We start from the raw sequence: 24,702 nt of genomic DNA on the forward strand, positions 1-24,702 counted from the left end.
TTGTCCAAACCACTATTGTCTTTAGTCAGCATGTGGGAGCAAATTGTGGTCATTTGCTTCGGTACTTGTTTCCTATCTGGGCGCCCGCTAAGTTAATTGCGCACCATGCTATTCTCCGTAGAGAAATCGGATCGCATCGCATCGTACACATACACGATATTGAACGATGCGATGCGATGCGATCCGATTTCCCATAGGAAACAATGTTAAATGGCTCAATTTAGCCAAATTATCATAGGAACAATAGTAAATGGACCAAAAACACCCCTGAACATTGAAATGTCCCCCTAAAAGTAGTTGACGCCACCCCGCCATCAACGTGAACCCGAAGCGTGGCGAGCGCAGCGAGCCCGCGAGGGGCGGCGGTACGCGTCCTCCGACCTTTTCATGCCCTACTATCCACGTCGGCGTGGAGTGAGAATAGAATAGTGTGGCGAGCGCAGCGAGCCACCGAGCCCGAAGCGTGGCGAGCGCAGCGAGCCCCGCGAGGGGACGCGGATACCTTCACAGGTAAACGCGTCCCTTCGCGGGCTTCCCAGGTGTCCGCGTCGCCATGGACACCTGGGAAGCCCGCGAGGGGACGCGTATAACTGTGAAGGTATCCGCATGCGCTCGCCACGCTTCGGGCTCGGTGGCTCGCTGCGCTCACCACACTATTCTATTCTCACTCCACGCCGACGTGGATAGTAGGGCATGAAAAGGTCGGAGGACGCGTACCGCCGCCCCTCGCGGGCTCGCTGCGCTCGCCACGCTTCGGGTTCACGTTGATGGCGGGGTGGCGTCAACTACTTTTGGGGGGACATTTCAATGTTCAGGGGTGTTTTTGGCCCATTTACTATTGTTCCTATGAGAATTTGGCTAAATTGAGCCATTTAACATTGTTTCCTATGGGAAATCGAATCGGATCGCATCGCATCGCATCGTTCAATATCGTGTATGTGTACGATGCGATGCGATCCGATTTCATTACGGTGCCGTACGTAGAAAACCTGGGCGCCCAGATAGGAAACAAGTACCTTTGCTTCCATATATGACCTGATTTTTGTGACCAAAATATACATTTATGGGAGCACCCAGTTTTAACATCAGGGTCTCTTGAACACTTTGACTTTAGATATTAATTTCCTTAATTATCTTGGTCTAATACTATGCTTTTTGTTCTAATTTCCTGGTCCCAGTCATGTACCAACCAGGTTATGGCCTATCACTGTATGCTCTAGACCAGGGATGGCCAAACCGGTCATCGAGATCTACAAACAGTTTTCCATACCACTTGTGGCAATGTAGAATGTGTTAGTTAGGAATTAATGCAGCACATTTTTGAAAATGTGATTTAGAAAGGCCTACACCTGTGCATCAAACTAGGTGGTCTAGAAAATGGAAAAGGTTAGTAGTACTCGAGCACAGTTTTAGCCAGCACTGCGCTGGGTCCTGCTCATTATATATGCACTGAGCGGGACCAGCTCAGTGCTCACTGCTGCCAGAGTCCTAAATACCAGTTCAGAGTCGTTCACACTGCATAAAAAAACAGCTCAGACTCTGCTTTTTAACCATTTGCAAATACTGGTTATTTGTAACGGGTAAATGCAGACTGGCGCTTTCACACCGCATCTCTAACCATTTTAAAATGCTAAAAAAAAAAAAAAGGGGGGGGGGGGGATAAGTGAACCGTCAGCTTGATCACATGCGAAATATCATATGCAGTCCTTTTGTATATGATATATCACATGTGATCCTGTGGATAAGACAGATCTATAGTACATGCCGTCCAATCTCATATGCAAAGCGCACGGACCCACGCATCAAAACAATTTGCCACATTTCTTGCCATTTATGGGTCAAAATCAAATGAAAAATCGCATTAATGTATGGACATCTTTAAGATGTTTTCTTGTTATTGCACATATATAACCCTAAAATGCTGCCTTCAAAAAAACTATTTTGTCCACTGGACATAAATCACATGCGAAATGGTCACTTCACATATTTATTTAATTTATGGGTAAAGGTGCGTACACACTATATGATAATCATTAAGGATATGCACAATAACGAATATTGGTCAGTGTGTATGCACTATATCATTTGCCTGGTAGTTCCGTGGAAATCACGGAGCATGTTGTATAGTGTATATGCACCTTCACCTTGCTCAATGTTGGACTGATCTGGTTTTAAAAATTCACAATAGAGTTTAATTTTTTTTTTTTTCATTCTGTTTAACATACCAATGCTGCTATGGAATTTTTATATAATAATATAAAAAAAACTCCCTGTTACATTAAAATAATTTGCATTTCCGAGGAGCTTCTGAAAAAAAAAGAAAAAGAAAAAAAACCAACACTATATGTTTAATCATAAAGCTTAAAGTACTCGGGGGCCCATTTATCAAGCAATATTTGCGGCGTTAACCGCAAATATTAAGTATCACCTAAATGTATTAAAGGGAACCGCAGCAGGAATCTCTGATCCCTTCTGCGATTCCCCCCTTGCAGCGCCGCCAGCCGCATCCCCCATAGGTTTCTATGGGGGATGCGAAGCTGCCCGATGTATCAACATCGGGCAGCCCAGCATCGCAGCCCTGGGCTATCGCTATTCTGATATGGCGATAGCCCATTGTAGCCTATGGCTACATATCGCACTGCCTGAGCCCTTTCGGAGCCCTGTCCCTGCACCGTGGCAGTTGATACATTGGGGCAAAATGATCGCATTTTACAATGTGATCCTGGGCGGTAATATTCCGCCCAGATCGCATTGTAAATGCGATCAATGATAAATGGGGGCCTCAAGCTTAAGACATTTTGAATGATAGATTTCACTGCCATATAATTTAGGATACCCATTTCATTAACTGAAAACGAACTTCAAAACAGCGCAATTTTAAATTTCACTTTACCTTTCAAGTTAAGCAAAAGGTATGTTTAAACTGCATTATATCATAACACTTAATGGGCAGTATTCAATGCTCTTGATTCACCACTTTTTTTCGGCGAACAGGGCTGTTTTTTGGCGATACTGCAAATTTTTCGTATTCAACGAACAGCAAATGCTGTCGCCACTATTCGCTTTTGATTTTCAATGGGAAATTCAGCACAGTTTGCCAAAATGGAGAAATGTGTTAACTTTGTTTTTGGTGAAGTTCGCCGTTCTGCTTTCAACATCTTTTTTAGGTGAACTGAAATTCGTACTTATAAAATAAATGTTTTTTATTAACTTTTTGGTGTCTACAAGTCAGTTTATTTATTAAGGATCTTGCTTATTTTATTTCTTTACAAGCGCCACAGTAATATTTCGTGCATCAGACAATTCCTCTCCACTGACGCGACCAAAATTCTCATTCACTCTCTTGTCTTCTCCTGCCTTGACTACTGCACAATCCTTCTCTCCGGGCTACCTCTCGCCCGCCTTGCCCCCCTCCAAACCATTCTTAACGCCGCTGCTAGGCTCATCTTCCTCTCCCGCCGATCTACCTCCGCCTCCCCCCTCTGTCTATCTCTTCACTGGCTCCCCATTCCTTTCAGAGTTCTCTTTAAACTCCTCACCACCACCTACAAAGCTCTCTCCTCCTCCACCGCTCTTCACTGATCTCTATCCACACTTCCTCCCGTCCTCTTCGCTCCGCTGCCTGACCTCTCACCTAATCACCTCCTCCCACTCCCGTGTCCAAGACTTCTCTCGCACTGCCCCCCTGCACTGGAACAACCTCCCGCCACCCATCAGGCTTTCCTATTCCCTTACCTCCTTGAAATGCTCCCTCAAAACCCACTTCTTCTGACTAGCCTATCTCTCCTCCTCCTATCCTGCCTACCCTACTCCTCCATCCGTTCATACTTATCCTATTGTTTTTCGTTCGCCTACCGACCTCCTTTTAGTCTTTTAACTCTTATAAGTAGGGCCCTCCTTCCTCACGTACTCGCCCTACCTCTCTACCTCACCAGTGCTCCTACCCTGTTCTTCCCTTCCTCTACTTCATCTTCAGTCTCCTCGACACCTACTTCAGAACTGATGCTGATTTTAGTTCTACCAGCTATACCCCTATTTATGCTGTATTTTATCCACACACCCTGTACGTTACCTTGTAATTTGTTTTTTGTTTGCTATGTACGGCATTGCGGACACTTTGTGCCAATTTATAAATAAACTACTATTTTTTTTCTCAGCGAACTGCTGTGCCTGCAGCCAGCTGAGCAGCGCCAATGGGGGGGATGCGGGGGACGTCAGCTCTCGGGCAGACAGTATCAGGGATGCTGGTGGCTGTGACAGCTCTCTGCCAGGGGCTATGCTCAATGCCAGGGGAGCAGGAGGTCTGCGAGAAGCCCAGCGGCTGCTGGATCCCGCATTGGTCATTCCCCCTCCCTGTCACCGCCATCCACCCTGCTGGCTGTGTGCACCATATTTCACAAGTTTGGATGAATTAAATAGGGTGAGAGGGAGGGCTGGTGGCGGACAGGGAGGATGGGGGGGGGAAGCACGGCGAGTGCACAGCAAATCCAAAACAGGATTCTCTGCTGTGCACTAAAATACTGCCCAATATGTGATTTTCTTTAATGTTCCTGGTGTGATGTACAATTAGTTCTCGTTTGAAAGTGAAAACACAGATTACAGCACTGCCCAGAGTGTCCTTGGGATGCACCAGGTGACTGCACAGGCCGAATGCTTGGAATGCTCTGGGCCCACTGCAGCAGCACTACAGAATGCATAGTCCTGTTCTCAGCTAGAAACATAACCAATAAAAAGCTGCACAATAGCACCCATATACCATATAGCTCTGCACCAGTAGCCTATGAGGGATGTTACTTTCCAACCTTGGAAATATCGACAGTTCAGTATTCATTCCCAGCCAGGACTCGCTTGCTACACACTTGCCTCCCTGTGAAGGCAAGTCTGTATCGTCAGAAATGGCTTTGGATTGTCGAAACTGCAGCCGAATTTAGACAAACAGCACCTTTTTCTCGACAATCCACAGACATTACGACACTCGAAACATTGAATACCGACTATCGAGTTGTTGTCGGAAAGCCGTTGAAACTGTCTGGGATTCCGTCTATCGGGGCACTCCGACAGTCGGAATCCTGGATTTAATCCCATCAAAAAACATGTAATATTGAGTCATGTAATGAAGAAAGCTTTATTGGTGATTCTGCAATCAGCAATGGCTAGCTACTGTACAGCCATAAGGAGCTTCACAAGAAAACTCACTCTAAAAAAATATTTTGCACAAAACCCCATTGTAATGAACACAAAGACCCCTGATAGGTACAAACATACGGACCTGAGGCCAAAATCCACGTTCAATCCATCTCACTGCCAAGGACACATTATACAGACTTTTGAAAAATTGGTAACAGATGACCTTGACAGAATAAAGGAGAACACAGGCAAAAGGGGTAATCTGACAAAATTAGAAATAGCAGCACTCAACCAGTTGAAAGATAATCGTGACATCTGCATCAAGCCAGCGGACAAAGGGGGTGGTATCGTTATCATGGACACCTCCAAATACATCAAGGAAGCATACAATTTACTTAATGATTCCCACACATATACTCCATTAAACTCAGACCCCACCATGCCCTACAAAAAAGAGTTAGAGAGCATACTGAATGAAGGACTTGCGTTAGGTATACTTAACAAACAGGAACACAGTTTTTTGACCCAAAAAAACCCAGTCATCCCGGTATTTTACCATTTGCCCAAGGTACATAAAGATCCCATAAACCCACCAGGGCGCCCGATAGTATCAGGGATAGGTTCACTCGCTAGCAACTTGTCACAGTACATTGATCATTTTCTGCAACCGATAGTCCAGGGACAACCCGCTTATTTGAGGGACACCACACACACCATACAAGCACTACAAGAGATAGAATGGAATGATCAAATGTGGTTAGTTACGAGTGATGTATCATCACTATATACCATCATAGATCATCAGGTTGGGACCCACAGTACTGATCATTTCCTCTCAAAGGACAACACCTTGTCACCTATACAGCGAAATTTCATAGTCAAATCAATAGAATACATTTTACACCACAATTACTTCTGGTTTGACAACCAGTTTTATGTACAGCGCACAGGGACTGCCATGGGCAGCAAATTCGCCCCAAGTTATGCCAACCTCTTCATGAGCGCTTGGGAGGAAGAAGAGGTATGGCAAGGTCATCAATTTGGGGCGAATTTGCGCCTGTGGCGCCGATACATAGATGACATCATTTTCATCTGGCAGGGCTCCGAGGAAACACTACAGGATTTCCTAAAACATTTAAACAGTAACAACAGAAGCATCAAACTGACATCACACTACAGCAAAGACAGGGTAGAGTTTCTCGACCTTGTTATATACATAGAAAACAACAAAATAGAGACTAAGACCCATTATAAGTCAGTAGATGTGAACAGCTTTATCCTTTCAGAAAGTGGACACCATAGGAATTGGCTCGCCAGCATACCAATGGGACAATACACCAGAATCAGGCGCAATTGTTCTAGAACAGAGACATTCACGGAACAGAGCAATAACCTGACCAGACAATTACTGGATAAGAATTATTGCCCTAAACAACTAGAGGAGGCATTCCATATGGTAGCACAGAGAGATAGACAGGAACTTTTGGTAACAAAGACCAAGACAACTACGGAGACTGATAAAAATGAAGTCTACTTCATCACCAGGTACAGTGAAGCCGCAGGACACATCAAACAAATTATCAATAAACATTGGGGGACACTTTTGAAGGACGATACACTAAGCAAGATACTTCCAGACAGACCCCGGGTAGTTTACCGGAAGGCCCCCGACCTAAAAAACAAGTTAGTTAGGAACCACATTGCACCTACCTCCCTTATTCAAACTAGACTGACGGACATCAGACCAGGCTTCTACAGATGTGGGAACTGTATGGGATGCAGAACATGTAGCAGGACCGCTGATCGGAGAACAGACAGTTTTACCTCACATTCCACTCAACGCACCTACCGTGTTAAAGAAGAACTCACGTGTAGCACCAAGGGTGTTGTATATCTCCTATCTTGTCCGTGCGGCTTACAATATGTGGGCCGGACAATTCGGCCATTCAAAATCCGATTAGCGGAGCACATTAGAAATATCAAAAAAGGTTATGACCAACATAGCCTGTCTGCCCACTACATGAAAGAGCACGAGCAGGACCCCACCACTTTGTCATTTCTCATCATCTGTAAAATCGCAAAAAATTGGAGGGGAGGTGATTTCCTGAGAACACTAGACAGGGAAGAGATTAAGTGGATCTACACACTCAAAACCCTTGAACCCAGGGGGTTGAATGTGGATTTTAATGTAGCTTCAATCATGCGATAAACCACGACCATTAATTCATTATCCTAATAAGAGAGGACATTTCTGGACTTCCCTTGGGTAGGCTTCCTATCTTCCACGTTATAAATGAACCCAGGTAGTTAAGCAACACAATCTTGATAAACAATGCTTGGACTCATACGACTATAGACCTTCTGTCTAATAACGCTTCACGTACCAGTATCAACCAGAATCATCCTCCACACACTCCATTTTATAATTATGCTAGAAATTTCTTTATTAGATTTCATTATTCCTTACACAAAGAACGTCTTCTTATCTAATAAAGTACAACAGCATTGAAGTAGCTCCCTTAAATGCATCACAACGTATCACAATAAAGCTTTAGATACCATTACTTCCATTTAGACCTTAAAAGACAATTTGTTGAAACCTCTGCAGCAATTCCGTAGATAGATACAGTGAATCAAGTATCATTTACATAGACCAGGCCCCCAACCAATGGCGTGAGAGCACGTCATGGACATGTGACCTATCAGAGGACTGGCGGGTGCTTCAAAAGACGGACACTGACAGACAAGTGCATCCTTGAAAAAGATCCCAATAGGGATCGAAACGCGTTGGACCCATCCACTTATATGCCCAAGCTTGCACGCTAGCAGCGGCACCACACACGCTGCGGCGGGAACGAACTTCTATCCAACCGCGGCAGAAGGGACACAGGCAGCCCCTGCTTCTGCTGCGGCACCCAGGAAGGACATTGCAGCCACAGAGACTAGCGCGGCTGTGTGCTGCTGAACGCCGCACAGCAGCGGTGTCAGCATCGCGCAGTGGTCGTACAGCAGCCACGCTGTCACACCGGACATTTCCCACACCCGTGCCTCCCTGAAGCCGGCACAGCCACCGGCAAGCCACCACCGGAGGGAAATCAATAACATCAGAAGAGATCCCGCGGGACCCCAAAAGGGGAAGCGGCTACGGGGGACGGATACTCGGCGTGGGACCATCTTTCATACAAACTGTGAGTTCGGAAAGTGTTCTGTGCACTGGGGGAGGTCGGGACGCCAGCCTCCCTCAACACAGCACCTTCCCCACATATTCCTTACTTCCCAGAGTGGGCACACGCCATTGCATTAAGACTGAGCATTCGAGAGCCACCGTTATTTTAAATACTCATTGTATGATCCACACAATAAAGCACTTCATAAATACCTCATTTATCATTTGCAGTCCATTATATGTATGAGAGTGTCAGGTGCCCTATTAACACACATTAGTTAATATTCCAATCGCATCAGGATTTCTGTTACCCCCCTCACCCACTTCAGAGCAGCGCCAATCTCATTGTTTCATTTCTACTGTACAGCTAGCAGCTGTCAATGTATTTCCATCAGCCTCACAAGCGACAGATGTATCTGCACCTCTATGCAGATCTGCATTAATCTGAAATGAACCAAACAAGCCCTTACTGTACTTTCATGCTCATCTATTCTGCCTCTAGATAAGTGTAAAGTGGCACACGTACCACACCAGCATATAGAAGGTTTACTTTTTTTAAAGCCATGCACAGTACAAAACTGCAACAAGTTGAACGCCCAATTTAGCATGATCCATAATTTGGTCAGCAACACAGCCAAACCTTTAGACACAGGGAACCGGCTAGCTGCAAGGTCAAGTAGAAGCCTTACAAATTCACTGGCCACACCGCCTGCCCTTGTAAGTAAATATGAAGGATGGCCGATATTAGGGAAGTGGGTGCGTATTTTTTGGCCCGGGATTGGCATCTCTAGGTGGAAACTGACAGAGCCCTCCAGATTAATGGTAAATTGGCTCAGGAAGTGCATATAGCACATAAGTAGTGTTATAGCTAATAAAACCATTCTGAAACCATCCCTATAGATTGTAAGCAGGGCCGTCGTACCATTTTGATTGTAACTACCTTGTATTATCGCTGTCAGCGCTAAGGTAACCTGTTTCTTGACCTCAAATTAGTAAAGCATGACTTTTTTTTATCATTTATATTTAATGAACAAACAAAAAAAAATGAACAAACTAGATATAACATTACTAGAGAATAAAGTTATTGTAATGCTAGAAGAGGAATTTAAGACACACCCAGACCCATATCTAAAAATAGTTCACACTGATTGCTTCAATATCTGGGAAACCTCACATAAAAGCTTGCTGCCCTTCCCACTTAAACACAATACACAAACATACTTGATGGCAACAATCACACCTACCCTTCTTTTAAGAAAGCGATTTTCTGAAATGGCTGAAATGGAAAAACAAGATGAGGACCGCAGACATGTGGCTGAGTGTGGCACTGAGGGTGTTAACATTTGGTACTGTAGCTCCTTTATTAAAGTACTACTGCCACTACAGCCCTACTGCCACTAGAAACATTTAAAAATAGAAGAATGACCACGGTCACTGGGAGAGACACGATCATTGGGTCACCAGCATGATGGTCGACAAGACTTAAGGCCGACATTTTTTTTTTTTTTTTACTGTTTTTAGACCCAAAGTGTACCAACAGGTGGTATTTCATGCCCTACATCCACTAGGGCGTGGCGGGAGCGAAGTGAGGCACCGAGCCTAAAGCATGGTGAGCGTAGTGCATGGAGGACCCAACAGATATGAATAAGGGCCTTAATTTCAGCTTGTGCCACAGTTCCAGACTAATAAGGCACACAAAGTGTGGTGTGGTTTAACCCGGAGGGACTGCTGCAATCCGAAACCATGGGCCCAATTCAGACCTCATTGATTATCAATACACTGTGCAAGTGTGCGGCCCTCGGTACGCATACAAGAGGCCATCCTGCAACAAAGCCCTGCTACTTTTTCTATTCATTAGCAAAGTGATTGACATGAAATAGGCACTGGCGGTGGAAACTGGCTATTAGTGGGAGGGCTAAGAAAAACGCAGGTGTGCCTAGGAAAACGCTAGGCTTTCCTGAGATCTTTAGGGGAGTGCGTGTGATGTGAGCTCCAGCCTGGACATGCTTTTATCCATCACACTGGTAAGTACAGGGCTACAGTACAAGTGTTATGGGCACTGGCAGCCATTAAGATAGCACCCAATGGAGCACTTCAATGTTGCTTCATTCCAGCAGGTGACTGGTGTTGACATTACGTTATGTTGATGGGATGGTAATTAGTTTAACCATATTAGCTTGACTGTCCAACCAAGGCTTAAGTGCACCTTACATTAGAACGATGATGCTGAAATTGGCTGCAAATTCCCTTGAACTCCCCTGGACCTTTCCGGGAGTGATTGCATCCAATTTGGTACTTTGGTGTAATTTTGTGCATGCAATTTGGTCCAATAAATTGAGATTTATCTGGCCAAATTGCATGTGTACTATACTTTCTGCAATATATTGCATAAGATACATCGCATGCGCCAAAAGCACTCCATTTTCCATCCGATTACATCAGATTCCGACAAATCACAGGTGCGGTCCGACCAACCTAGAGGATCTTATCCGACGATGTGGCACTTTTCAGACGATATATCGTCCCGAAACATCAAAATTGGGCAAAATCATTCTAATGTAAGGGGGCCTTTAGAATACATGGGAGGTGTTCTTAGTCTACAATGAATTCTTCACATGCCAGTGAATTTGTAGTAGCTCAAAGCTTTAAACAAGGGGTTCCAAAACTATTTTGCTCTGGGACTCAATCAGACATTAAAAATTATTACAGGACACCAGCAAATCACCGCCACACATGATTTCAGCAGGCTGCACATGCATGGAATTGCGAAATCAAAAAACAGAAGTGAAGTGACCAGTAATACAATCACTTCATTTCTTATACAAATGTAGAGACAACTTCCTTAGGACTCCGTGCCCTGCAATTTTTAATATATTCTTGCAAATATTAAAGCTTATACCTGTTGTGAAGGTTTTGGGAAAGGCAGAGAGGTAGTGAATGACAGGGGGAGGCAGAGGATGTCAGGAAGCCTGCCTGATGTCTCCTCAGATCAAGCTCCATACACAGTAGGCAATTATTTAAAAGATATCGCTTAGAAGGGCCCTTTAGAATGAGATTGTTTAAAAAGATGCTCCATGTCATTAACGATCCCAATACAAGTCCACCATGTCGGCTGTAGGTCAACTTTGGCTATGCGCGCAACGACCTGCATTAGCGGATTCGGGTGACACAACTGAACGATATGTTACCAATATCTAGTTTGACCAGTGGCACTGCCAAAGAAAAAAAACTATATCGGCGGTGCCCCTTATTGTCTATTGAATATGGAGCTTAAGCCAGGGATGACTCTGAAGTAACAGAAAAGTCAACTGATATTTCAGACTCCTTGCATCACTGACTGAACAGAGAAGTCAACAACCTGACCATGAGGTACATGGAGTTGCGACCCCATGCTGAAATGGTCAAGACCCTCAGTATGAGAACTGCTGCTTTAACAGTTCATAAAACTGCAATGTTCCCAAACAGGAGTTGCTACAGTGCTAATATACTGAATTGTGAGGCCCATTCACATACACTGGAAAATCATTAAATACATTAGAATAGTTTGTGGGTTTTGGTAAATAAATACATTATGGAGTAGACATTCAGAATATCAACAAATGTAATGTTGCACACTATATTCAAAATGTTGACATCATACATGCCTACAATATGAACGTAGTAGCATTCAGGGTGACTCCAGGTAGCATGAACGTACATACCTCACCCTAGTATAGCGCAGAAAAGTTGATGCAAACAGGTATCAAGTCTACAGCTGGGTATAAACCATACAATACAGATTGCAAAGACCATTGTAAAGTGTGTACCCTAAAATCCATCCAATTAACCTATGTGCTGCACAGCACATGAGACGATTCCACAGATGATGTAGATGCCGTGTATACACTGGGGTGACTGGTCTTATATTCAAAAAAGATGTCCAGCACTACAGAGTCACACAGTGATCATGTGCAAGGTTTAATATGACTTTTAGCGCATGGAGGATAGATGTACGTGGACACATCTGTACTTTTTTTTGATCATAAAAAAAAAAGTTAGCTTTTACTCCTGTACACACAATAGAATAATCACTGGCATGGAGGTGACGTGTTAAGAGGCCAAATCAGATAGACAGATCATGTGATTGTCCAGATGGCCTTACACACTATACAATGTGCAGCAAATCGCACACAAGATCGTCTAATTGACCATACATCGTGGCCACACAGTGGAGGTCGTATGCAACCCGCAGGAGCGGGAAATCATATTAAACTCTACATAATTTGACACTATGAATTGTAAAATTGTCCCATTATCCTACCACTGTGTTCCTGGCATGAGTTGTAACATTATGCATTTAACCATATTTTTCAACAATGCACAGTGGATCGTGTAGGGTGTATGGCTAAGCCAGTGGTTCCCAAACTGGGTGCCTCAGGACACTTGCAGGGGTGCCTTGGGTTGGTGGACCAGGATCAATTCATATTATTTATGTGCAATGTACCAGGCAAAACCAGTGCTTGTGGATGCCAATCATAATATATGTGGACAAACAGCAAATCCTGTCCCTCACCAGATAACTGTGACATATAAACACAATGCACTTAATTTAATATTTTTTTTCCGAATTTCTCGATAAGAAGCATTTGGCCTAGGGGTGCCTTGAAAATATTTTGATGCTCTAGGGTGCCGTGATTCAAAAAAGTTTGGGAACCACTGGGCTAAGCAATATACTGTTACATCGCATTGCCACACTGACGTTCAGATGTGAACCCACCTTGAGGAAAATTGCTCTAAAAAGTCCTGAAATATTATTTGCATTAAACTAAAAAAAGTGAAAGTTGGCTGACTGGCAAGTTGTATTATAGGGATAGAACAAAAGAGGTAGATGTGTGAGCTCTGACTAGGACATAGCATTCCCACTAGAATCAGATGTGGGCGTGGTTATGGACTGACCAGTGTCACTATGGGGGCAGTAGAAGCCCCTCTATGTCACTGAAGGGGTGTGCCCATTACCTACCGAAGTACCCAATGCACGGCATCTATTCACAAGTTGCCAGAAAGACAGCAGGTAGAGCACCGGGAAAGGGGCAGGGTGTATTTTGTCCTTTAAAAGAAAACAACCTAGCGTCAAACCTATTATATATTAATATGTAACTTTTACATTAAGAAATATTTATTTTTCTATCAGAGTACAGCTGAAAAGTTAATATTTGCAAATGTTCTTATCAATTGGTGCATATGAATAAAAAATAAAAAAAGCTAACACCAATTTTAAAGGAAGATAATTACAATTATTTATAGTGTGACTAACCAACATGTTACTAAACGTATCCTATTTAAAATAAAAAATTCAATAAATACATAAATGGATAACTTAATTCACTAGAAAATTACAATTACTTCAGACCATTCATGAAATTTCCCATGCCCCTTGCTGTTCTCAGACTTGTTAACAGAATGTATGCAACACTGAATACCATAAAACCTAAATATTTCCATACATAGCCCACTGCCTCACACCCTCAAACACTATACGAAAATACGCCTAAAATAGGCGTATTCGTATATTTGGCACTAACTATGCCGAAATTACGTCGATTCGTATTCCTGGCACATTTATATTTACTAATACGTATGTATACACCATCAAAAGAATACGACTAGGAATCACCATTCATTGGAAAGGCGATTCCTAATTTACTAAGCGGTCGTATGTAATATACAGATGGTAATTAGCGGGATACAGACGCTAATTGCCGGTATAATACGCCTGGAAAATACACTTCAATTTCCTGGCATATTTGGCAAACGCCTGCATGGATCAGTCAGATCAGTGCAAAAAAACTAAACAATAAAAAAAAAAACGGGTTGTATTAATTTAACTAACTTGTTTTGATAACACTGGATTTCATTGGTGACATGACAGACAGATAACTAGTAAACCGGGAGCACATTGTACCAGGTGAAAGAGGTCAAGCTGTAGGCTCTGCTGTTTCTGCACAGACAGCATCATATGAATGGCTTACTGATGATGTAGTCATTAATATTAAATATCAAACACAGTAAAAGACAAATTTTGCTTGAAGTTCTTTTACAGTGTTGAACATATGGTCTACACATCAAATGCACTGTAATTTGTGTGGCCTCTCCGTCTTAATTTGAAGGGGAGCAATATAATTAGAAATGAGTCAGACTAATAAATCTACGTTTGCACAGTTGGGTGAAATTGACCCCAGCATTTAAAATGTCTGGAATAAATCATGCAAGAACAGCAAATAACAATGGCCTTTACTGGGTTCACCTCTCCCTCAGAATACCATTCAGCAATTGCAAAAGACACCAGGAACCTAAAATACCAAGAAGCACACAATTATACTTTCACTGAATAACAGCAATTCATCAGAGTTTGTCTCTGCGTCTAATGCAAGCAGTTTTCTAGTCATAACTATAGGCAACGAATCTCGCTTCCTAGCATTTGTGTTTGTCCCAACAAGTACTACATTACACGTTACTTGGATAAAAAATAAAATAATGGAACCTCAGAGTATAGCCCGTACTCTCGTAACTAGCTGATCTTTATCAAAACGGCATACTTACACATATACAGGGGAGAGTATGGAATGCTCCGGTGAGTGCAGGGGCAGTGTACACTGTCATGTGTTTCTCCTGCGCTCGCCGTGCTTTACCTGTCCGCCGCCAGCCCTCCCTTTCTCCTTATTCAACTTGTCAGGGGCTCGCTGACCCTGATGGCAAAATTGTTCTTACCCGGCAAATGCCGCACACAGCAGGGAGGACAGCGGAAGGCAGAGGGGTGGCAGCCTCCCTGCCAGCGCCGCACGCTGCACACAGCAGCAGGGGGGATGGCGGAGGAGAAGGTGGACTGGCGGGGAGACAGAGCACCGGAATGAAGCTGTTGGGAGCACTAAGCTGGTCCCGCTCCGTGCATATGTAATGAGCGGGACCCAGCGCAGTGAATATTTAATGAGAGGGTACCCGTCCCGTAAAAAAAATAATATATGTGTGTGTGTGTTACTTGTAAAGAAATAAATTTAGCAAGATCCTTCGAACAATAATTAAACTGATTTTTAGACACCAAAAAAATTTATAGAAAAAAAATATTTTAAAAGTACAAATTACAGTTCACCTATCAAAGATGTTGAATGCAAAACGGTGAAACTCTGCGAAAATCACGGTGAAAGCAGTTCTCCATTTTAGCATTTTTGCTGAATTAGAGTAATGCAGCCCATACACAGTCCGTTTTTGCCGGCTCCGTTCAGTACTATGCGATGCGCGCTCCCGCGCATCACATAGTACGGTACAAAAAAGTATGTGCTGCACATACTTTTTGTACTAGCTACACATCGCATCGGATCGCAGTGCATGCACAAGGCATGCGATCCGATGCGATGCGTGCTAATTAAGTGCCGAACGGATCCGTTAAACGGACCGTGTATGGGCACCTTAAAACCCCATTGAATTACACCAGTGAATTGCAGCGACTATCAAACTGCGAATTGGCCGGCATTAACTGTTCGCTTTTGGCGAGCAGCAATCATTGAATACAGCGAATATCATTTTCGGTGAAATTCATAATTTCACAGAAAAAAATAAAATTAATAAAAAAATAAAATAGGTGAATCAAGAGCATTGAACACTGCCCAGAGTCTGCATAGCATTTCATTTTCATTCAAATAAAAAGGTAATGTTATGTTCATTACTGTATGTAAACCGCATTGGTCCATAATCCATTATCCTCACATTCAATCTGTCTCTAAATCGTGTTACATGCATCTCCAAAACATATCCAAAATTCATCCGTACCTTACACAAGACACTGCAAAAACTCTAATCCATGCACTCATATCACGCATTGAATATTGCAATGGCCTCCTAACTGGTCTTCCTAAGAAAAGACTCTCACCACTACAAATCCATTTTGAATGCAGCTGCGAGGCTGTTCTTCCTGGCTAGACGTTCATCGTCTGCTGATCTGCCTGTATATTAAGGCACTCAATATAAAATACTTCTACTTACATACAAAGCCATAACTCTGACAACACCGACATATCTCTTATTTAAAAATATATCCCTACCCAACCTCTCTGCATCTCATCCACACTCATTACTCGCTCCCACTTACACTTGCAGGATATTTGTCAGGCAGCACCCACCTTATGGAATGCCCTTCAACACACAGTATGGGCAGTATTCAATGCTCCCGATTCACCGTTTTTTTTTCTGGCGAATTGGGCTGTTTTCAATCCTTGCGGTGAATCTTTTTCACTGAAAATCTGATTCACCCTATTCAATGTTCACCGAAAGCAAACAGTGAATGCCGGGCAGTTCTCCGTTTCATGCTCGCTGCAATTCACTGGTATATTTCAATGGAGTTTTCACTGGGATTTGCCGAGAGTGTATTCAATGCTAGGATGGAGAACTGCTTTCAGCATGATTTTCGCCATGATTCACCGTTTTGCATTCAACATCTTTTTAAGGTGAACTGGAATGTGATCTTTTAAAAGAAACGGTAATTTAAAAAAAGTTTGCTGCAAAAAAAAAAATCAGTCATTTTTATTCTGTGAAGGGGCATGCTAATTTTATTCATACCACACTAGAGACATTTGAATAGCGCTATTCAAATGTAGGTCATTAAGGGAGTGCCCAGCTGCCGCCACTGACATTTCAGCTCACACCCACAGGGGTAGCAAAATGAAGTTCACGAAGAGACATCGGTTTGAGAACGCAAATGGGACTTTTTGTGGTCCGTCCATTAGTTTGGTCGGGTTTAGCCACTATGTGCAGCTAAACACAAAATGAATGAGCGCAATCAGCATGAAAACAAACAACAAATTGCTGTGCAATCTCCTGCTGCTTTATATTTTGGGGGAGGAAAAAGCAGGGGCTAAATGAACAGAACCCCCCAAAAAAAATCATGTATAAAAACTTTTTTTTTCTTTAAATGAAAAAATCCCCATTTTTCACTCCTGAAAATTTTTCAGGGTCTAATCAACTATCCACCTATCAGTGTTTCCCAACTACAATCCTCAAGGCACACTAAAGCTGGGTATATGCCTAAAACTTTATCTGAACAATCTGTCTGATAAGAACAAAAATCAGGTAATGTATGGGAGCAAATGACAATCAACCGTTTGCGCCGTAAAGGCCCAAACACAATGGGCGATTTTGAGCTGAAAGCAGCTCAGTTTTGTCATTTGAGCTGCCCAGTGTGTACGGAGAAGCTATGAGCACTGATGCACACTCCAGCATCATCACCGGCGACAGTCTCTCATCTGCTGGTATTACCAGCAGATGAGAGACGGGGTGGACTGTTTTCCATAGCAGGACGCTATGGAAAGTCACCCATTCCCTGTGAAAAATCACTGGCAAGGTGGAAAATTGCTCATTGTGTATGCACTGAGCAATTTTCATATAATCACTGTGCGTACCTGCTGGGAAAAATCGACTAGTGTGTATGCACCTTAATACTGGGGAAAAAAAAGACAATGGTCATTCAGACAAATTGGTTAAATCTGTCTGACAAATATATTCCAGCAATCATTTTGTCTGATTTCTAGTGTTTGTGAGCAAATGACTGATTGTCATATTCTACCATACAGAACCAGATTTTTGTTTCCCCCACCAGTCAGACAGATACAACTTTAGGTGTTTAACCAGCTTTAACAGTTAAGGTTGTAGTGATATCGATCAAAAAAATGTGGTAGTAATTAAGTTACCTGTGATCAAGTATATCTATCCTATATACTGGGACCATTAGTGTACCTTTAGGGCCATGGTTGGGAACTCCTGGTCAAAGAACAAAGTTAAGTCAATTAATAACCGTTGCTACTTCATGATAAAGTTTGGAAACAATATAGGTAAGAGACAGCACAAATAAAGCAAAGAGCACGTTCACCTCTCTGGTTTTATCTAATGGTTTCACAATGTAAATAATAACTGTAAACTGCATAGAAATAGGGAAAAATAAAGTGTCCATAGTACCAAACTATACCACTGCGCTTGCTCTAAAATTTTGGAATACAGCAAAAACTATTTTTCATGCATTAACATGGGCTACTCATAGTAAAGCTATTATTGCTAAAACTGGAGCTCATTAAAATCCCATTAATAAACATAGGAATACTGTAACTGCAATACGTTAAATGCGTGTTTTAGTCTTTATAGGTTTTATTCATATACATTTTTGACAGTGCATATGTGTGAAGGAGTCCTAAGGATATACCGGTATCTACTAACATGTGGGTTTTTAGACAGTTGTTGCCATAGTAACCAATCAGATTCTATTTATAATTTGTCTAAAACTTAGAAGATAAATTAGAATCTCTTTGGTTGATATGGGCAACTCCATGTCTAAATACCCACACTTTAGTAACTATACCCCCTGGTGTGTGTCAATGTATATACTGTAGTCAACAGTTATCAGCATCCTTACGCATTTTAATGTCCAATCATCATCACTTAGCTTTACTGTTATAAAAGTATACCCAATTTGATTGTTATCAAATGAGAGGTTAATGTTTACAAAACATATGATGTAATTTGTAATGACTTCAGGATATACATTTTAAAACAATATTTTTCAGGACCTGTACTATTTACTTCTAGTGCATTCCACCTAATCAGGGAGTCACACTGGAAGTATAGGTCTTTATTTCAAACCATATGCTAACATGATACAGGACTCCTGGAATGGGAGAGCATAGTGACAAAAGGATTACTAGAAAGTCTGCCCAATAAAATGCGGTCTGCGTGTAATACGTGGGACATTATGGGAAAGCATAGGCAATGCATGAAGCTCTGTATACCGGGCACACCAGGGGAGCACTGTCACCTGCCCACACAGCACCTCATCTGCCTCTTTGCCTGCCCCCTCCCCTCATTGTCACACTGTGAGTTTTGAGCTGCAGCCGGGGGTATACCTGCAGAGAATAAGCCTGGCCGCCGCACTCACTGTTCTGCCATGTCAAAGTCCAAGCGGTCGTCAGTATCCGAGTAACAGCGTCCGGAGAGCTGTCACTTCCCCATGTCAGGCAGCGCAGCAGCGCACAACTGCACTGATGCCGATCCGGGCAGCTTGCGACGTCGCCCGGCCGGGCCGCTGTACGGCAGGGTCAGAGTACGGCAGGAGCCGCTGTCGGAATGGGCTGCTGTGGGTCCGAGGCACACAGACCCGGCTCACTTCCTGGATCCGGTCCCGTGACACCGTCGGTCTCGAGGCGGCTGGGTGTGAGCGGGTGACACGCGCCTGGTATCGCGAGAAGTTGTTGTTGTTGCTGCTCCACACAGTGCCCATCCTTCCTCAATCTTCGTTCTTCTCACTGGCACCTCGGTCGTTTTGTGTAAACTGGCTGTGCTTGCGCAGGAAATATACTTAAATATTTCCCTGCTAGTATAGTATGCATTCTGGACTGGGGAGATTTATTCTAGCATAACCTCTAACATGAACCATTCCAGGAGTGACAAAATGCCCTGTTCATGGATTATGCATGTAACTTAGAATCAGCCTCTGTGTGAGGTTTCCATTGTAAAAAAAACGAGTAAGGCTCGTGTCAGCCTTTTGCATGTCCACCTTTTTTATGTGTTGTCTTAATGCCCGTTGACCAATAGTGGTCGACCTAATGACCGCATAATACCTCTTGCTCAAGGGAGATGTGTTGACCAAATTCATTTTGGAAATACAAGATCTACAAGTGAACTTAGGCTTTATTCCTGGGAGCAGTGGTTAAAGTGATTAATAACAACACCTATAGAATCAATATTGTGTAACCTATCCCACAAAACCATGCCCTGTTCTTAGAAACAAAAATGTGACGGCAGATCCTTATGTCTATCCAATGCATGTTTAAATTGTTCTATTGTCTTAATGGGCCTCAGGGCCGGTGCTAGGGTGTCCGGCGCCCTCCTGCAAACCATACATTTTGCGCCCTTTCACATTGCCATTGCAACAAGATGCAGCCCGATTGTGGGAGTGTATGCCACATGCGATCCTATGGAGGATCTCGGGTGCATGTACATGCATGCATACACCATCTCAGTGCTGTGTCCGCAAAATGTTGCAGGCACTAAAGGTGCCCATACACGCTGTGAGAATCTGGGCTAGATCTCATCGCATCACATGGCATGCATGCAATGTGTGTGCGATGCGATCCGAAAGCAGTACAAAAAGTATGTGCAGCACTCGTGACTGAGGAGGGAAAGGAGGGAAGAGAAGGAGGAGATGGAAGAAGAGGGGAGGAGATAGAGGGGGCGGAGTGTTGAGGACTGGCAGAGGCACTGGCATAGCACACTGAGAAGAGGGAAGGAAGGGGAGGCGGCGCTGCTGCCTGTTCATCATTTGATTGACAGCTGACAGGCGCAGGGAGCAATGTGTAGGGGGCGGATCCGGACATGACATGTCATCCAGGCATTCACAGACAGCGCTACATGCCTCAGCGCAAGTGTCCATGAGGAAGATGGGGCAGGTCGCAGGAGGAGGACAGTGTGTGTGCGGTGCAGGGAGCTGCTCAGCCTCTCCATACTGAGAGTGAGGGCTGAGGCAGCTTTAGCAGAGCAGGGAGGGAGACAGCGCCTTTTCAGCATGGCGCCTCCCTGCTTTGCAGGAGCTGCTGAGTGGGTAACGCCGGCCCTGATGGGCCTACACACAGAGGGATATTCAGTCACTTTCTGAGTGATTTTACACGGGATCACGATACATAACAGACCTGCTGCTTATTGTCACTCAGAAGGCCCACACATCTCTGCGTGTGTGGTGGCCTTCTGAGCATTCAGCTGCCCGGAGCCCCCATGACGCTGCCCCTGGAGACGCCTCAGCTCGCAGACAGTCCCTTGGGCAAAATGCAGCCCGCCCACGAACCGATCATGCTGAGCTGCTTGTCATTGCTCTGCAGTACCTCCCAGATACAGACGGCAGCGCAGCTCTGTGCCACAGCCGGCGCTATGTGATATTTCCCCCCTGCTCCCTGTCAGCCTGCACAGCTCCACCTCCCCCTGCTATGCTCTTACTTATGCATACCCTCCAACTGTACCGATTTAGCCAGTACAGTACCGTTTTTTAACGGTCTGTACCGGCTAAATCAAAGTGTACCGAATGTACCGTTTTTTTGATAACTGGCTCCTCCTCTGGCTTCCGACAAACTGGCATGCATAGGTTTGTAGTTTTATTCTTTCACAGCCGGCTGCTCTTCGTGGAGGGGGAGTGGCCGACGAAACTACAACTCCCAGAGGCAGGGGCGGATCCAGGATAAAATGACAGGGGGGGCACCATGATAAAAAAAGGGTTTGGGTGGGGGAGGGGCGGTGTTAGTGGTGCCAGTGTACATGCTAAGAGAGCGGCAGGAGAGTGTGGGAATGGAATTAAAAATAGGCCCTGGCATTTAAAGTACGCAGGCCCACCATGGCGACAAAAGTGAAGGATGTAGTTGTGCGCGCGCCAAAGGCGCGCTCCGGAAAAGGGTGTGTGGCCACTCAACAGGGGGCGTGTCAACACATATACTTCTACACATTATGCAACAAAATACTAGACCCCATTATACTTGCCCATACCTCCCAACTTTGTCACTTCAGCAGACGGGACGCTGCCGCTGCGCGACAGAGGCGTGCCAAAATTTTCGGGGTGTGTGGCCTAATTTGGGGGCGTGGCCTATACTCGTGGCTCTTCCATGAGGCCACGCCCCCATTATGCCGCTATGGGGGCATGACCCAGAGGCTCTGTGAGCCTCTAGCCATGCCCCCAGCCCCCTGGCTGCGGGAATAGACGCTGTGCGCATGCGCACAGCGTTTCTTACCCGCTGCTTAGCAGCTGACAGGGGGGACTCCCAACAGCCCCCCCCACACCGCGGGACACTGCTGCCCGCGGGTGGGACAGCGGGACAGGCCCTGACTATCGGGACTGTCCCGATAAAATCGGGACTGTTGGGAGGTATGCTTGCCCCTTACACATGATGCCAAATGGAATGAACCAAAATTGACATAATGCCACATGGATTGAGCCAAAATTCAAATAATGCCACATGGATTGTGCCAAAATTCACATAATGCCACATGGATTGAGCCAAAATTTACATAATAACACACACGGATTGAGCCAAAATTCACATAATGCCAAATGGATTGTGTCAAAATTCACATAATGCTACACGGATTGAGCCAAATGCATAAAATGCCACATGGATTGAGCCAAAATTCACATAATGCCACACGGATTGAGCCAAAATTCACATAATGCCACACGGATTGGGAAAAAATTCACATAATGCCACACGGATTGAGCCAAAATTCACATAATGCCACATGGATTGAGCCAAAATTCACATAATGCCACACGGATTGAGACAAAATTCACATAATGCCACACAGATTAAGCCAAAATTCACAATACACTTCATAAACAGGGACATTGTCCACCAAAGGCTCGCATTAAACATTTACACCATAATGTCCATTACACGTTAAATTACACGCCATTATGTTCATTATGTGTTATGCCAAACACCATAATGCCTATTAAAAATTATGCTACATAAGTGCTGCTTCTCTACATGCTCATTGCCAAGGGTTCCATGCTCATTGCCAGAGGTTCCATGCTTGTTGCCATGTGGGATTACATGCTCATTGCCAAGGGGGAATACATGCTCGTGGTAAATGGGGGACAGCAGAAGTGATAGCCACTGACAGTGGCAGAGCCTGGCTGTATTCAGAGCACTGCAGGTCCCGGCTATTTGAAATAATACCCCTTTCACACCAGAAAATGCATTCCCAGGTTGGCCCCTTTTACACCAGCCTAGTCCCTGCATTTTCTGGTGTGAGGGGGAGAGAAAACCACCCTTCCCCCCTTTAACCAGTTATCTCATTTAACTGGCTATATCTTCGGAACCAACTGACCCATTTACATGAGACAAGTATTATATTGAAGAACTTTTGAGTGGGCTTTGAATGATTTTGGTCCAGTGAAACTGGAACGTTTGGTTCCAGAGTAATCTGCCCTCAAAGAACATGAACAGCCATGAAATTACATTTCAAAAATAAAAAAATCGGTTTATACGCAATATCTCTGGAACCGATTGACCGATTTAGACCAGCCTGGTATCATATTGAAGGCCCAGCGATTTGGAATTGAATGAAATCAATCACAAGCTTCTGTGATGCCAGGGTGGGAACTGGCAGCCGTCGGAACTGGGTGGGGGTCGGAATTGACGGATCCTATATTATCCTATGGTGAAAAAACGTTACAGGTTTGCCAGGCGATATCTCCGGTTCCCGGGGGGCTAGAGACACGGGGCTGGGCTCGTTGGAAAGCCCTGGTCCTCAGCTACAAAATAAATGACAGGGGGGGCACGTGCCCGGGTGCCCCCCCCCTGAATCCGCCACTGCCCAGAGGGCTTAGGGTGCCATGTCTCACACCCTATCACGACGCGAGACACTTTGCGCCTGCCCTGCCGAGTGCCGACTCTGTGCCCCGCCGCTGCTGCTACTGGCTGCGCTGAGCCTGTCACACTCACAGTATATGACAGGATAGTGCAGCGCAGGAGACAGTTGGAAGAGCGGCTCATCCTCTCTCTGACAGAGCCACCCCCGCCCTCCTCCTATGTGCCGTGTGTCCAGTAAGCAGCAGCATTTCTCTCCCTCTACCATCTCTCTCCCCCTACGTGTGTGTTCTAGCAGGCTTCGTCCCAGGCCACCTGCATGAATACAGTCTCAGCCCCTGCACACCAACTGCCGCTGACTGCTCTCAGCCTGATGGACACAGGTAGGCACTGGGCAGCCTACTCACCTCATACAGATGCAGTGTTGTTTTTTTTTTTTTTTTAAGTTTAGGGGTCGTTGCCACGCCCCTTTACGTGTGACCACGCCCCCTTTACGCGTGACCACGCCCCTTTTCTGCAGTTGTGCTGATTTGTACTCCTCAAATGTTGGAGGGTATGCTTATGTAACCCTCTTTATGAGGTGAGGGTAATTTAACAATTGACTGTGCCTCCACCCAAGTTTTTAAATTTGTATATAAGGTTACTTGGGAACCTATTTCTCTTTATAATGTTATTTATAAACCGAATAACACACCTTTTAACAACTTTATAATACAATGTCACACACAGTTGCTCAGTAAACATTGCCATATCTGTATAATGCTGCTTTCCCACGGCCAAACCTGCTTTGACCCGTTTTTTTTTAAGCGGGTCAAAGCAGGTTTAACCCCTTTCCCACTGCATGTAGTAAACGGTATATTACTGGTTAATTACCGTTTTTGTACCTTTCACATTGAACCGCTTGTGAAAGCAACAAAACGGTAATTAACCAGTAATATACCCCCCCTCACCTGGTACCTGCCCTGTGCCCACCCTCCCCTGATACTTACCTGCGTGGGGGATCCGTGCAGCGGGGTTCACGCACTTCTGGGGAGGCATCGGGTCTGG

General features: G+C 44.5%; 1 protein-coding gene across 6 annotated transcripts in view; it reads right to left on the minus strand.

The window, feature by feature from the left end:
- The window catches only part of TAB3 (TGF-beta activated kinase 1 (MAP3K7) binding protein 3), a 59,334-nt gene extending 39,755 nt beyond the window's left edge, over positions 1-19,579 (minus strand). For 2 of the 6 annotated variants that reach the window (XR_014470469.1, XM_083174348.1), the window contains exon 1: positions 19,213-19,576. The gene's annotated coding sequence lies outside the window, so the exon portion shown is untranslated. Of the gene's footprint in view, positions 1-18,009; positions 18,080-19,212 lie in introns of all 6 variants that reach the window. The other 4 variants (XM_083174349.1, XM_083174352.1, XM_083174351.1 and 1 more) reach the window with 4 other exon arrangements.
- Positions 19,580-24,702: the final 5,123 nt, after the last annotated feature.

This window comes from Crinia signifera, chromosome 2, assembly GCF_055691185.1.
Source record: "Crinia signifera chromosome 2, ASM5569118v1, whole genome shotgun sequence".
NCBI lineage: Eukaryota > Metazoa > Chordata > Amphibia > Anura > Myobatrachidae > Crinia > Crinia signifera.